Source organism: Miscanthus floridulus, chromosome 10, assembly GCF_019320115.1.
Source record: "Miscanthus floridulus cultivar M001 chromosome 10, ASM1932011v1, whole genome shotgun sequence".
NCBI lineage: Eukaryota > Viridiplantae > Streptophyta > Magnoliopsida > Poales > Poaceae > Miscanthus > Miscanthus floridulus.
In genome coordinates, this window is record NC_089589.1 from 17,069,047 (window position 1) to 17,084,160 (window position 15,114).

The following is a 15,114-nucleotide window of genomic DNA, read 5'->3' on the forward strand; positions in this document are numbered from 1 at the left end:
TAGAAACCGGCAGTGATAGTCACCTTCACTGTCGGTTCTATTTAAAAACTGACAGTAATAGTAACTTTCACTGTCGGTTCTATTTAAAAACCGGTAGTGATGTCCATACCCCCTATATAAAACAAACCACCTGGCCACATACATCGATCCCACCCACCCACGAACTCTCACAGTCTCATTTCTCGTGTTTCACTCTCACTTCTCAAGACATCCACTCTCTCTCTATACGTGATTTGGTCATGGCTCCTGCATTTTTCAAGGGTATTGATATGTTGTCTTCTCCAATATTCTATCTATATTCATTTGATCTATATTTATATTCATGTTTCTTTGCATTCTACATTTATATATATTCTTATTCCATGCATTTGATCTATATTTAATTATGTTGCCACATTTTACTTGGAAGAATTTTTTGTGCATATATTTTATGTTCATATTTTTTTGCATTTTATCGATCAGGTGGTATGAACAACAGACCTCTCCCCACCATAAGAACCAGGTTTCCACCCTGGCGATGAGTCATTCGCTCCTAACGTGGCCATTCCACGGTTCCCTGTTCTAGCTATTGTATGAAATATTTTCCAATATCTTTTATTTTTTGATGCTAACAAATAAGTGTAATTAGTTTAATATCATTGTTGCATGCATATATGTCATAGACTATATCCCTAATAGATTGGCTGCGAATAACACTTAGCTGGTTCTTTATCTCGGACATCGTTGAGAATACGACATCTAATGCAAGTGGTCAGCTATGGACGTGTGAACTTAGTTTTTCCATCCCTGTGAGGGGTTCAAATCATCAGAACCATATCCACGGGACGGGAAGACAGAGCCCGGACGTGATAAGCGCCCAATTAAGTGTCATGCGCATATGTTTAGATGCACTTCGACATATTTGCTATGATGTGCCTGATTTCTCACACTTCAAGGCACTTGCTTTGAATGCTGGTGATATCCCCATCCTGCAAGCAAGCGAATGGTTTGCGAGCTACAACCATACGGATGTGGTAAAATGGTCACTTATACCTGAGTCGTGGTTATTTGTTGTTTATTATTGTAATAACATTCTCTAATTTTTTTTCTTTTTCTTCCGTATGCAGATTGCGCTCCAGGACCTTACCTATGCTGCAAGTGGCTTGTTGGCCGTTCTAGACCAAGCTAGGGAGCAACTTGGGTACGATTCAGTGTAACATTTGTTGGGCAACTAGAAATATACATTCCGGTGTCATATTGGCCTCAAAATTATTCTCAGGCTTGCATGTGCCACGTGTGAAGGAAAACACCAAGTTTGGGATTTTTCAGGAGATGGTTTTGCTACTTTCTGAGGTTTAATTGAATTTCCGCGCGACGACACCTATTAATTATAGGTTGAACTGAGTCTACCCACGAAAAGATCTAGAATGGTGCCAAAATTTTATACAGGCTCTAATGTGCCCTAGGGATAAGAATTTTGTGGAGGTAGATGAAAAAAATCTATTGGGTCCAAGATGAAATTCACCCTCTTTTGTCTCATTCAGCATAGAGAAAAATATAATAAATAAAAAATGATTAGAAAAACCTTAGATCCTGTGTGGGGTCTTAATTTGGGTGTACATGCTTGCCAAAAAAAGTTCAAGTCATTTCGACATAGGCGGAGTATACATGCTTCACAGAGGTACATATGCCTTTTCATCGAACTATGACTATACACATAGGTTATCAAGGTTTTCTGTAGTTCATAGGCATTCCAGGTGTCGTATTGGTCTCAAAATTATTCTCAGGCTTGCACGTGCCATGTGTGAAGGAAACACCTAAGTTTGGAATTTTTCGGAGATGATTTGCTACTTTCTGAGGTTTAATTGAATTTCTGCGCGACGACACCTATTAATTATAGGTTGAACTGAGTCTACCCACAAAAAGATCCGGAATGGTGCCAAACTTTTACACAGGCTCTAATGTGCCCTAGGGATAAGAATTTTATGGAGGTGGATAAAAAATTTATTGGGTCCAAGATGAAATTCACCCTCTTTTGTCTCATTCGTCACTGAGAAAAATATAATAAATAAATAAAAATGATCAGAAAAACCTCAGATCCTGTGTGGTGTCTTAATTTAGGTGTACATGCTTGCCAAAAAATTCAAGCCATTTTGACATAGGCGGAGTATACATGCTTCACAGAGGTACATGTGCCCTTTCATCGAACCATGGCTATACACATAGGTTATTAAGGTTTCTGTGGTTCATACGCATTCCGGTGTCGTATTAGTCTCAAACTTTTTCTTAGGCTTGCACGTGCCACGTGTGAAGGAAACACCTAGTTTGGGATTTTTCGGAGATGGTTTGCTACTTTATGAGGTTTAATTGAATTTCCGCCCGACGAACACCGATTAATTATAGGTTGAACTGAGTCTACCCACGAAAAGATCCGGAATGGTGCCAAACTTTTACATAGGCTCTAATATGCCCTAGGGATAAGAATTTTATGGAGGTGGATGAAAAAATCTATTGGGTCCAAGATGAAATTCACCCTATTTTGTCTCATTCAGCACATAAAAAATATAATAAATAAAAAAATAATTAGAAAAACCTAAGATCCTGTGTGGGGTCTTAATTTGGGTGTACAAGCTTGCCAAAAAAATTCAAGTCATTTCGACATAGGAATACATATGCTTCTATTTATTCAGTATATAAAAAAATTTAATATATATAAACATCACTGTCGGTTTCAAAAAACTGGCAGCGATGAGAAGAAACCAACAGTGATGCTAGTTATCACTGTCGGTTTATTTTGAAAACTGTCAGTGATATATAAAAAATTAAAAAAAATTATGCCAGCCCTCGTTTTCGAGCTCGGGTCTCAGGCTACAGAGTTCAGAGACTTAACCGCTGCGCTAGTATAGGATGTGTGCCAAGGTTTATTTATTTTTCTTTTTGACCTTTAGGCCGCTTAATAAATTATAAAATTAAACCAAAAAAATTGGGCCGCCTAGGATTCGAACAAGGGTCTCGGGGGCTAAGTTGCGGGGTCTTAACCGTTGAGCCAGTAGGAGGTATTCGAAAGAATTGGAAAATATAACTTACTTATGCCGCAACTGCTACACGGCTATCACTGCTGGTTTAAAGAATAGCACGGAAGTGATATTTCTTCATTACTGTCGGTTTAGACTTACAACCGGCAGTGATGCGCCATTTCTCGAACACGGGTCTCGGGACTAAGTTGAGGGGTCTTAACCGTTGAGCCAGTCGGAGGAATTCGAAAGAAAATGAAAAGTTGTCCTACTTAACACCTAACTGCTACACCCCATCACTGCCGGTTTGGGGAATGACCCGGCAGTGATGTACCCCCATCACTGTCGGTTTATAATTAGAACCGGCAGTGATGAGCTACTGGTATAAAAGCTAGGCACGGGTTGAAATTATCCAAATTAATTTCAACCCCGCGCCAACCGTTCCTAGCCCCGCGCTCTTCTTCATCGACTGTCGACGTCCGTGCATCGCCCCACACCGGAGCACCCATCCACCGCCCCCGCGCCGCCATTCCTAGCCCCACGCTCCTCTTCTTCGACACCTAACGCTCGTGCACTGCCCCACGCCGGAGCACTCCCCACGCCGTCCACTGCCCCACGCCGGAGCACCGCGCCATCTGTACCCTCATTCCTCGTCCACGATGCCTGCCATGCCCCTCCTCCTCCACGCCTGCACTCCCACTACCGAGGCCTTCAGAAGTGCATGGACAGCTGCTTTCCCACCCCCACGGTGAGTGCGTGGCTCACTGCCCGCTATGTGTTTGATGAAATGCCCCACGGTGTTGTTGCTTACTTGAATCAGTAGAGGTGTTACTGTGAATCAGTAGAGGTGTTGCTACTTGAATTAGTATGTATGGTTTATATGGAGATGTGGTTATATCAGAATCCATGGTTCAAAGTTTTTTAGGGAACAAAAGGACCATTGTCAAAGGAAAAGTTATTTTTTGTCCAATAGTTTTTAGCAAGTAAGCAGCCGGCCTAATTCTGGTGCATGTACATTTATGATTTATGATTCATTAGGTTGTTGTTTTCCCAGTAGCAGACGATTCTAATTCGATTGAGTTACATGCTAGTTACTCCTTGGTTTAGCTATCCTTATATGTACATGATGTTACATAAACCAGTTAGTTTTCCTTAAAGAGATTATGCTACCTACTGATTTGTTGAGGACCTAGTAATCATGGCCCTAAACTATTTAAGAACCATTGGTGTTATTTGCATGTTGTCGCAACAAGTTACTCCCTCGAGTCACAGATAAGTGACCTTTTGCACTGTGTGCAGTCTAAGTATTTAAACATTGATCATCAACACCTCTTGACATAATTAGATTGAATATGTGACAATGATATGAGCATATCTATCTCGAATAGTAGTTGCATAATGTTATGATATTTCTGTACTTTGTAATTATTGCAAGCAATGGAAACTAGCAGTCAAAGGTACACGTTAATGACTGTGGATGTCTTATTTGTGACGGTAGGGAGTGTTCTGTTTGTGCAAGAGTTAGATAAGAATTTCTGCTCTTGCTTAAGCAATGATGGATTCTTGTCAAATGTGTATAGGTATAATTGCTATAGGTAGAGTGTCATTTGATTTTGATGGAATGTATAGCATGCTTAAAAAAAGGCATCTATAGATGTTTGTTCCAGAAAAAAAGTTAAAAACAACTTTTAAAATTGGCTCAGCAGCATCAGCAAGTATGATTACTAAACCACATTGATCTCCGAATAATAAACAATCCCATTATTGAGGTAATTTTTTATCATATCAAGGATAAAGAACATTAAATAGATTTAGTTTGGCCATATAACTTGAATAATAACTCTTGTTTAGCGAGTTACCATTACCACTTACCATATGCCTAATTTAATTAAATGTATAGGCAACCATGGCATGGTATGTAGTGCATGTTGGTCGCATGCCTGGGATTTATCGAACCTAGGGAAGATTGATATGCTCAAGTCAATCGCTACCCTGGTAATTTGCACAAAAAATACAACACAGAAGCTGAAGCTTTGAGGGCCTACTATAGTCATCTGGCCTACCTTGCAAACCATGGGCAACCGGCCTACTATGGTCCAATGAATGCAAACCATGGCCATCCGCTGGCACCGGAGATTGAAGAGAAGCCACCCACCGGAGATGTGAAGATTAGGAGAATTGCTCCTTGGTCTTGGAAAGATGTCATTCTTTTATTTATGGCTATGGTCATTGCTTTTCTTATTTGAAAGTTGATGTAGGCTTAGTTTCGTAGAACAGTAGGTGGACTTTGTTGTATGTGGTCAATCAAACAATGAATTTGTTCTAGGTGAACATATACTATTATTTGACTTTGTTGTATGTGGACTTATTATTAGACTTTGCATTAAACATATTATATATATAATATGAACATATGCTATTAGTAGTTGTTCGCAGCCAAAACTAACCACGATCGTGTCACAGCCATGACTCGTCGTCGCCTGTTACCCCGTCGTCGAAGAACAGATCGGCAACAAGAAGCGGCTGATATCGCTGGGACAGAAGAGCCGCATGATCCGACAAACGGTGACGGTGTCAATCTGGACGGTGAGAATGAGTAGCCATGGACCCCATCCGGCCTGCTCGATCTGGGTCAAAATGACCAAGATGGCCAGGTAACTTTGGTATCATGTGACTATGTAGCCACACATGCTAATCAATTGAGAGGGTCATAGCTTACTTGGTGTCTCCAGCAGGCGCCTCCACCGGCCGAGGAGCTAGAGGGTTCGGGTAGCAGGAAGGCCAGATCCAAGCCAGGCGTGTCAAAGATTCCTGTTGGTAGGAATGCACACTGGCATATCACTGAGTTCGATGAATTCGAGGATCCACTCTCACCGTCTATAGCTTTGACCAAATACAAGACTATCCTCGGGTTACTTGTAAGGGACTTCATCCCAATTAGGTACAGGAAGTGGATTAGGAAAGATGATGACCCATGGAGGGTTCCCAAAAGTGAGAAGGATTACATATGGGATATCAAGATCCTAGAGTATTTCACTTTCCCAATGGAGTATGACAAGGAATTAGTCAAAAAAAAGCAAAAGAAATCATGGGGACATGCTTCAAGAATTTCAAGGGGACATTGTACAAGAATTTTAGTCCTCCAAAATAAAGAGCCAGATTTCGATGGTGGATAGTTTAGCAAGTAGAAGGACTTCTGGTAGGATTTCAAGGAATATAGGTTATCCGAGGAGTACTTAGCACTGAGCAGGAAGAATAAGGAGAACTCACAGAAAGCGACGAATCCTCAACATCTCGGCTCTCGTGGCTATGCCAAAAAGATGCCAGAATTTGAAGCAAAACTTCAAAAGATGGATCGCCTTGCTGAGGAAGGTGTTCAGGTTGAGACCGCCGATTGGGAGTCCAGATCGGTAATATACTGTATGGGGAGGAATGTACGGCACGCCGAGGATGGGAGCTTTAGCTCTACAAATCAACCCATGAGCGAACTCATCTAGTGGATCTCCCAAGTAACTGAGGAGGTGAGGCAAGGGACTCACACTTCTAATAGGGAGAAAGACGTGCTCACCCAAGCGCTCGGAACCAAGGAGCACCCTGGTCGCACTAGAGGAACCGGTGTTGTTCCTTGGAAACTAGCATTCCTCCAAGAATCTAACACTTTCCGGAAGCCGCTCGAGGGGTAGAGCGGATCAGGAGGCAGAGTATTTGAGGCAACTAAAAGAGATGGAAGATAGAATGGAAGCATGGATTGAGGTGACTGTTGAAGCGGGAGTCGAGTAAATTTTGTTGTCCAAGAGGTCAGGAGTACCACAAAACCCTACTCCTACTGCCTTTAGCCCATAGTTTAGGGGTCACAGCAGCTGCGGATCGACCCCACTCGACGAAGAAGAGGCAAATGTGCCTCATCCGGTGGACGGCATCACTGAACCCGTCAATGTCAAGTTGTACACCCGTCAGGAATGGATAAAGGACAAGGTGGCGCTCGGCCAGGCCTGGCCTAGCAGGAGATGGGACACTTAATGGCCACCCAATTCCACAGGGGTACGCTCAGCATCACCATTGATAGAATACTTGATAAGAAGTATAACAAGATACCCATTAAGTACCCCGCAATGGAAGACAGGCCAAAACTTGGTCAAAACAAGGGCTCTCAAGTGGCCTGGGCACAAGCGCTTCATTAAGCTTGACCATCAATTGTCCTCTGATGATGAGGACGACTGCGAGTCTTCGCCCACCCGCGATGATCACTCACCATCTCCAAACAGAGATCACTCCCCTCCTCATCTGGAGCCATCACCCCCGAGAAGACAGAGGTCTCCTTCTATTCCTCCTCGTCCGACTCCATCTTCATCAGCCTTGAGAAAAGAGAAGACTCCTCCTCCTCCATCTTCATCAGCACCGGGAAAACAGAATTCTCGTCGTCATCCTCCTCCTCCTCCTCCACCTCAGCCCAAAACAAGATCAAGGACATCCTCGCAGTCGCAGAAAAGGTCCTTGGATTCGGTCACTAATGCTCCCAAAGTGGACCAACAAAAAAGAAAAAGGCCGTTCAGTGGCAGCGTTACCACCTTGATGAAAGAAAAATTTACAGCACACATCTCGAAGGAAGATTGTGTTAGTTTCTTCAATCTCTGTGCCTCACTACCTCCGTTTTCAGTTGAAGTCCGAATTCGAAAGGCAAACACAGAATCAATACACTACAACAAGAGCCGAAGAAATACACAATAAAGATTTATGGAACATACAGAGGTTAGCCGAAGACAACCCTGATTTAACCATGGAAGAGGCCGCGAATATCTATTATGATGTACAAGGGATGGCAACACCGGCAATGAAGTATGAAAGGGGAAATCTTTTGGTTCCCGATCATGAGTATAAAAATTTGACAACATATATGCGCCAGTTACATGAATATTACATGGCTCAAGCAACAGAGACGGACGACTTTGGTTTTGAGGTTATTATCCTGTTCGCCACATATTTTCCATTATCCTGAAGAAGAGAAGTTCGATGTCGAGTGGGAGTGCTTGTTCCAGCTGTACCAGAAATGCTCTCTCGATACACAAATGTTGACTGCTGTAGACTATGTAAGTACCCTACATGTATGATATTACAATTAACTACTCTCTCGAGGCACAAATTGTTAACTTTTGAGCACTTCCCATGATTTTATATAGGTGTATAGCAAAATTTTGCATTATAAAAAGCAAATGGGATAACATAGGCTTCTTGGACCCCTTACTGAGTCAATGAGAGGACATGTCTAGGCCTCCATGGATGTGACGTGGAAGACCTGAAACAAAGATTGATTGCTATTTTTGATGAATTCATGATGAAGAACAAAACACACATACTTCTAGCCTACAACTGCAAGTATGTGTTCTCGGCTTTTAATTTTATGCTTCTTTTTTTGTTAAGATTATTCGATAATTAGGATTCTGTGATTACAGCAACCATTTCGTCTTCATTTGTGTTAATCTTGCCAAAAATCTAATCGAGGTGTGGGACTCAAAGAAAAAACCATTTCATCATCTGGATGCACTGGTGGCAGTGCTGAATTAGTAAGCGATCCTAATAACAATATTATTTTCTAATCGCACATACCGCTTTCTAATGTTTCTCCTTTTAATGTTGCTCAGTGTCCGAAGAACACATATCGGTGGGTCAGTCGGTCCCATTCAAGATTGTCGAAATGGAGGGGAAGTATCTAAAATAGCCGGTGGGAAACAATGAATGCGGGTTTTATGTAATGAGGGCAATGCTTCGCTATATCGGCGGGAAATCAGAAGAAGCCGATAAGTTGGTGTGTATAATCCCCATTTCATTTATGTCTAGTTAATAATTCAACAAAATGATTTATTGATTCCTCTTTGGATATCATCTTTTTTGAATGACAGCTGCAAGAAATATAACCACGAAAAGCTGTTAGACATGGAGATCGTCGCACTGTAATCAGAGCTGGACAAAATTCATCTTAGCTGAGGTATTAGAAAAAGATGGAGTATTTTCCATTGCACAATCCATAAAGTACAAGGGCCAGTATGGCCTAGAGCGGCTCGCTAGATTATTGTAAGAAGTCCGAGAAGCATTACACAATCTGTGAAGTCCGAGAATATTTCTTTTTTGTTTTGAGTTATCGAGATCTTGATAATAACATTTGAATTATAACCGTAACATTTATAATGTTTAATATTGATGGACCTATCGTCTACATAGCGTATATAAAGTGAAACCTGATTCCACAAAAAAATATAAATTAAAATAAATTACAAAACAATAAAATTCGAATGTGACATCACTGCCGGTTAACAACAAACCGGTAGTGTTGTCGCAAACATCACTGCCGGTTAGCAACAAACTGGCAGTGATGGCACTGCCGGTTGGAGCCACAAACCAGCAGCGTCGGCTTAGCCATCACTGCCGGTTCTTGTCACAAACCGACAGTGATTCTTACGACAACATTGCCGGTTGAAACACAAACCGACAGTGTTTGTGGAACTCATCACTGCCGGTTCTTGGCATAAACTGGCAGTGATTCTTACGATAACACTATCGGTTGAAAGACAAACCGACAGTGTTTATGGAAACTGAACTCTACCGGGTAGGTCTTATGAACTAGCAGTGTTAGTGGAACTAAACTCTGCCGGTTGTGTAAAGAACCGGCAGTGAAGTTGAAGAACACTGCCAGGTTTGTAGGAACCGACAGTGATAGCTAACCCTCATCACTACCGGTATGGTTGTGCTGGTTCAAAATCCTGGCAGTGATGGGGTGTTTTGAATCCGGCAGTGAAGTGCTTATTCTAACGTAGTGGTGGCATCTGGGTGTGCTCGAACTTTTTAGTGTCATGTAGGCAAGGGCCATCTTTTGTAATGGCACACGAACAAAACTGTTGGATATATTATGGGCTTGGCTCGTATAATATTTAATAAATCAAATAAAACTCTATGGTCCATAACATTAAGCGTTATATGGTTTAATACCATACGTGATTTTGACTGAACGTTGACACAGCTTATTTGTTTGAAAATGATCCATCTTAATTGAGAAGCTGAGAAAAGGACACGGGAGTGCCACACGCGCGCGTGCGCCGCTGGCCGGGCCTGGGTAGGGCCGGGCCGTGGGCAGCGGGCCGAGGCCGAGAGTGTGGGGTAGGCAGGTAGGCGAGCGGCGAGCGGACGGGCTGGCGTGGCTAGGTTTTGCCACTTATTCCACATAATTACAGGAGTTTCTCTTCTTTATGGTGGAGGCGAGTTGATTGCACCCGACACCAGTCTCTTCGTGTCTCCATCTCCTGAGTTCCTTCGCTGGCCTTCTCCCTCCCCACCACAGGCATAAGTTAGAAGTTCTCCAGTCAGTCCATATCTCTTCTCTTCGCTTCCAAGAGACCACATCTCAGCCGCTCTTTGGCTTTCCCCGTCCTGTACCTCTACGCGCACAGAGCAACGGGAGAGCAGGTGCCTCCAGAACCCTCGTTCGGCACGGGGTGTGCGGCGATTAGGTTTTTGGGGAGAGATTCTGCGACTGACTCATCCACATCGCAGATGTCTTCTTCCTAGGTGATCGCTCATGGAACAGCAATGGTGTCTTCTTCCTAGTGACCGTTCAGTGGGACTACACTGCGAACACCTTCCTATATCGACTGTGGTCCACTGACTTCGAGCAACGCACTATGTCTGGTGCGAATGGAGCCTCTGATGCCCTCGGCATGGGACTCTCCACTGGGTAAACTCTTAACTTTCTGATTACTTGTACTGTGTGTACTTACTGTATCGATCGGTATGTCATACTTGCATGCTGTAGCATTTGATAGTGTTATACACATGCACATATATGTTGTCACGAACCTGCTGATGTTTTATTTCTGGATTAAATTGACCATGAAAATGCCTAATTTTCTAACAATCCAAAAACCTAATGTTAGGCAATTTTCTATCAGTGGTTTTGCTACTGCTTTGAAGCTGAATAATTTTGATGGCAAGAGTTTCATGATATGGCGTGCCAAGATGGTGTTGTGGTTGACTGCTATGAACTGCTAATCACGCCAACAGGGGAAGCCTGAATAATTTACTCCTGAGGAGGAGCAAAAGTTCTAGGCTACCGATAACCTGTTTTGAGGTACCTGTGATTAGTGCACTTCATAGTAAGTATGAGAAAAACTACATATCTTGCACATCAGGCAAAGAGTTATGGATGCTCTTGAGGCAAAGTTTGGAGTTTCTGATGCTAGTAGTGAGGTGTACCTTATGGAGTAGCTGTATGACTACAAAATGGTTGAAAACCATTCTGTAGTGGAATAGGCTCATGAGATACAGGCGCTAGCAAGGGAACTAGAACATTTTCCATGTCTGTTGCCCAACAATGTTTGTGGCTGACGGTATAATCGCTAAGCTGCCACCTTCTTAGAGGGATTTTGCTACTTCTTTAAAACATAAGAGACAAGAGTTTAGTGTGGCTGAGCTTATTTGATCTCTTGATGTTGAGGAGAGGGTGAGATCAAAAGACAACCGTAGAAAAGGAGTTGAGTCTTCCGCTGCCAATATGGTGCAGAAGAAAAACTCATTTGCATCCATATTAAAAAGAAGAAGAACATGCAAGAGAACAACAATACAAAGCCTAAGCAAACTGACTCAGTTTAATAAGAAAAACAATAAGAAAGGTGGATGTTGCTTTGTTTGCAGGAGTGATGAGCATTGGGCAAGTGCGTGTCCCAGACCGCAAATATAAGCAAAAAAAGAAATCAACAAATGTGGTGATTAGCGAGACTAGAGGAGGAACATCTGGGTATGGTAATTCTTTACCTTTTGTTCTTTTAGTTTGTCTTTCACCTGAATGGTGGATGGATAGCGGTGCTAATATTCATGTGTGTGCTGATGTTTCTTTGTTTACTTCCTATCAGGCCGGCGGGACTAGAGCCTTGCTGATGAGAAACTGGTTCGCATGCGCGTGTTCTTGGTGTTAGTACGGTTCGTTCTGAAGTTTACTTCGGGAAAGACTGTGCTATTAAAGAACGTGCAAGCATGTCTCCTCCATCAAGAAGAATCTTGTTAGCGGTTCTCAAATGTGTCGCGATGGCTTTAAAATTGTGCTTGAGTCCAATAAGTGTGTTGTGTCGAGACATGGACCATTTGTTGGAAAATGTTATGATTGTGGAGGCTTGTTCCGCTTATCTTTGCTTGATGATGTGTGTAATAAAGTAGTGAACAATATTAATGTTTTGGATAAGTCGAATATATGGCATTCATGACTTTTGTCACATTAATTTTGGCTGTCTCACGTGGCTTGCAAATCTGAATTTAATCCCAAAATTTAACTTAGTCAAAGATTCTAAGTGTCAGATGTGTGTGCAATCGAAGCAACCAGCGCAAGCCTCACAAGGCTGCTGAGGCGAGGAACTTGGCACCATTAGAACTCGTTCATTCTGATTTATGCGAAATGAATGGTGAATTGACTAAAGGCGGTAAACGATACTTCATGACATTTATAGATGATTGTACTAGATTTGCTACGTGTATTTATTGAAAACTAAAGATCAAGCATTGCATTGTTTTAAAGTCTATAAAGCTAAGGTAGAAAATCAACTTGAGAAGAAAATCAAACGTTTGTGGTCCGATCGTGGGGGAGAATATCTCTCAAATAAATTTTCTGAGTTTTGCGCGGTGCATGGAATTATTCATGAGAGGATGCCACCATACTCACCTACAGTCCAATGGGATTGTAAAGAGAAAGAACCGCACTCTAACTGATTTGGTTAATGCCATGTTAGAGACTACGGGACTATCTAAGGAATGGTGGGGTGAGGCTATATTGACAGCGTGTCATATCCTGAATAGGGTGCCCACAAAGAACAAAGAAATTACACCATTCGAGGAATGGGAGAAGAAGAGATTAAATCTCTCTTATCTGCGAACTTGGGGTTGTTTGGCAAAGGTGAATGTGCCAATAAACAAAAAGCTGAAAGCTTGGACCAAAGACTGTTGATTGTGTTTTTCTTGGTTATGCTATTCACAGCATGGGTTATAGATTTTTAATTATAAATTCTAGTATTCCTGAGATGGTTGTTGATACAATCATGGAATCTAGAGACGCCACATTTTTTGAGAATAAATTTCCCATGAAAAATACACCTAGCATGACTGGTCATGAATTTATAATTCCCCAAGAGCATGAAAATTTTACTCCAATAGAACAAATTGAGAAACCCTATATGCAACATCCTGAGGAGGATGACACTATAGTCACTAGGAAAAGTAAGAGACAGAGGACTGTAAAGTCTTTTGGTGATGACTATATTGTGTACCTTGTGGATGACACACCAACGACCATTGAAGAGGCATATTCCTCTCCTGATGCTGACTTATGAAAGGAAGCAGTACGGAGTGAGATAGATTCTATTATGTCAAATGGAACATAGGAAATAGTTGATCGTGCTTATGGGTGCAAGCCCATAGGGTGCAAATGGGTGTTCAAGAAAAAACTTAGGCCTGATGGTACTATCGAGAGGTACAAGGCAAGACTTGTGGCCAAGGGTTATACTCAAAAGGAAGGTGATGATTTCTTTGATACTTATTCACCGGTTGCCCGATTGACTACAATTTGAGTTTTGCTTTCTCTAGGCAGCCTCTTATGGTCTTATCGTTCATCAAATGGACGTTAAGACAGCTTTCATAAACAGAGAGTTAGAGGAGGAAGATCTATATGGATCAGCCAGATGGGTTTGTAGCAAATGGTCAAAAAGGCAAGGTGTGTAAATTATTAAAGTCATTATATAGCCTAAAGCAAGCTCCTAAGCAGTCGGCATGAGAAGTTCGATAGAACTCTAACATCTGCTGGCTTTTGTTGTGAATGAAGCTGACAAATGTGTGTACTATCGGTATGGTGGGGGTGAAGGAGTTATTTTGTGCTTATATGTTGATGACATACTGATCTTTGGATCCAGCCTCAAAGTGATTGAGGAGGTGAAGAAATTTTTATCTAATAATTTTGAAATGAAAGATTTGGGAGAGGTTGATGTTATTCTTAATATTCAAGCTTCATAGAGAAGGTGATGGTGGGGTAACTCTGTTACAATCCCACTATGTGGAAAAGGTGCTGAGTCGCTTTGGGTTTAGTGATTGTGAACCTGCTCCTACACCTTATGACCCTAGTGTGATATTGAGGAAAAATCGAAGAATAGCAAGGGATCAATTGAGATATTCCCTAGATCATTGGTTCGCTCATGTATCTTGCTAGTGCAACAAGGCCTGACATCTCATTTGTTGTGTGCAAGCTGAGCCAGTTTGTGTCAAACCCGAGAGTTGATCACTGACATGCTCTTGAGAGAGTGATGCGCTATCTAAAAGACACTATGAGCTATGGTATTCATTATACCGGACATCCGAAGGTGCTGGAAGGCTGTTGTGATGCCAACTGGATCTCTGATGCTGATGAGCTTTATGCCACTAGTGGATATGTGTTTTCGCTTCGAGGATGGTGCTGTTTCCTAGAAGTCTTGCAAGCAGATTATCTTAACGAAGTCTACAATGGAAGCATAACTCACAGCATTAGACACCGCTGGCTCTGAGGCCGAGTGGCTTCGTGATCTCCTTATGGATTCATTGGTTGTTGAAAAACCCATACCGGCTATTTCTATGAACTGCGATAACCAGACTGTGATTATGAAGGTTAACAGTTCTAAGGATAATATGAAGTCCACAAGGACATGTTAAGAGACGACTAAAATCTGTCAGAAAATTGAAAAACTCCGGAGTAATAACGTTGGACTATGTTCATACAGTCTAATAATCTGGTAGATCAATTCACTAAGGGTCTGTCACTGCAATATGATAGAAAGTGCATCGAGAGAGATGGGTTTGAGACCCACATAAATTTACTATAGTGATAACCTATTCTATGTGATCGGAGATCCCATGAAGTAGGATGGTGAAACAAGCTAGTAGTAAATTATGAGGAAAGATTCCTTAGTAAGACTCATTTCTGATGCATATCTTTCCTTTTTGTAAGGCAGGTTGGTTTTTACCTTAATATGTTCCAAGTGGCTTGCTAAAGCAAAGATGTGTCCTACAGAACATCTTTTGAGAAACACACCTATATGAGTCAGACTGCTGGTCACAGTCTATGAGA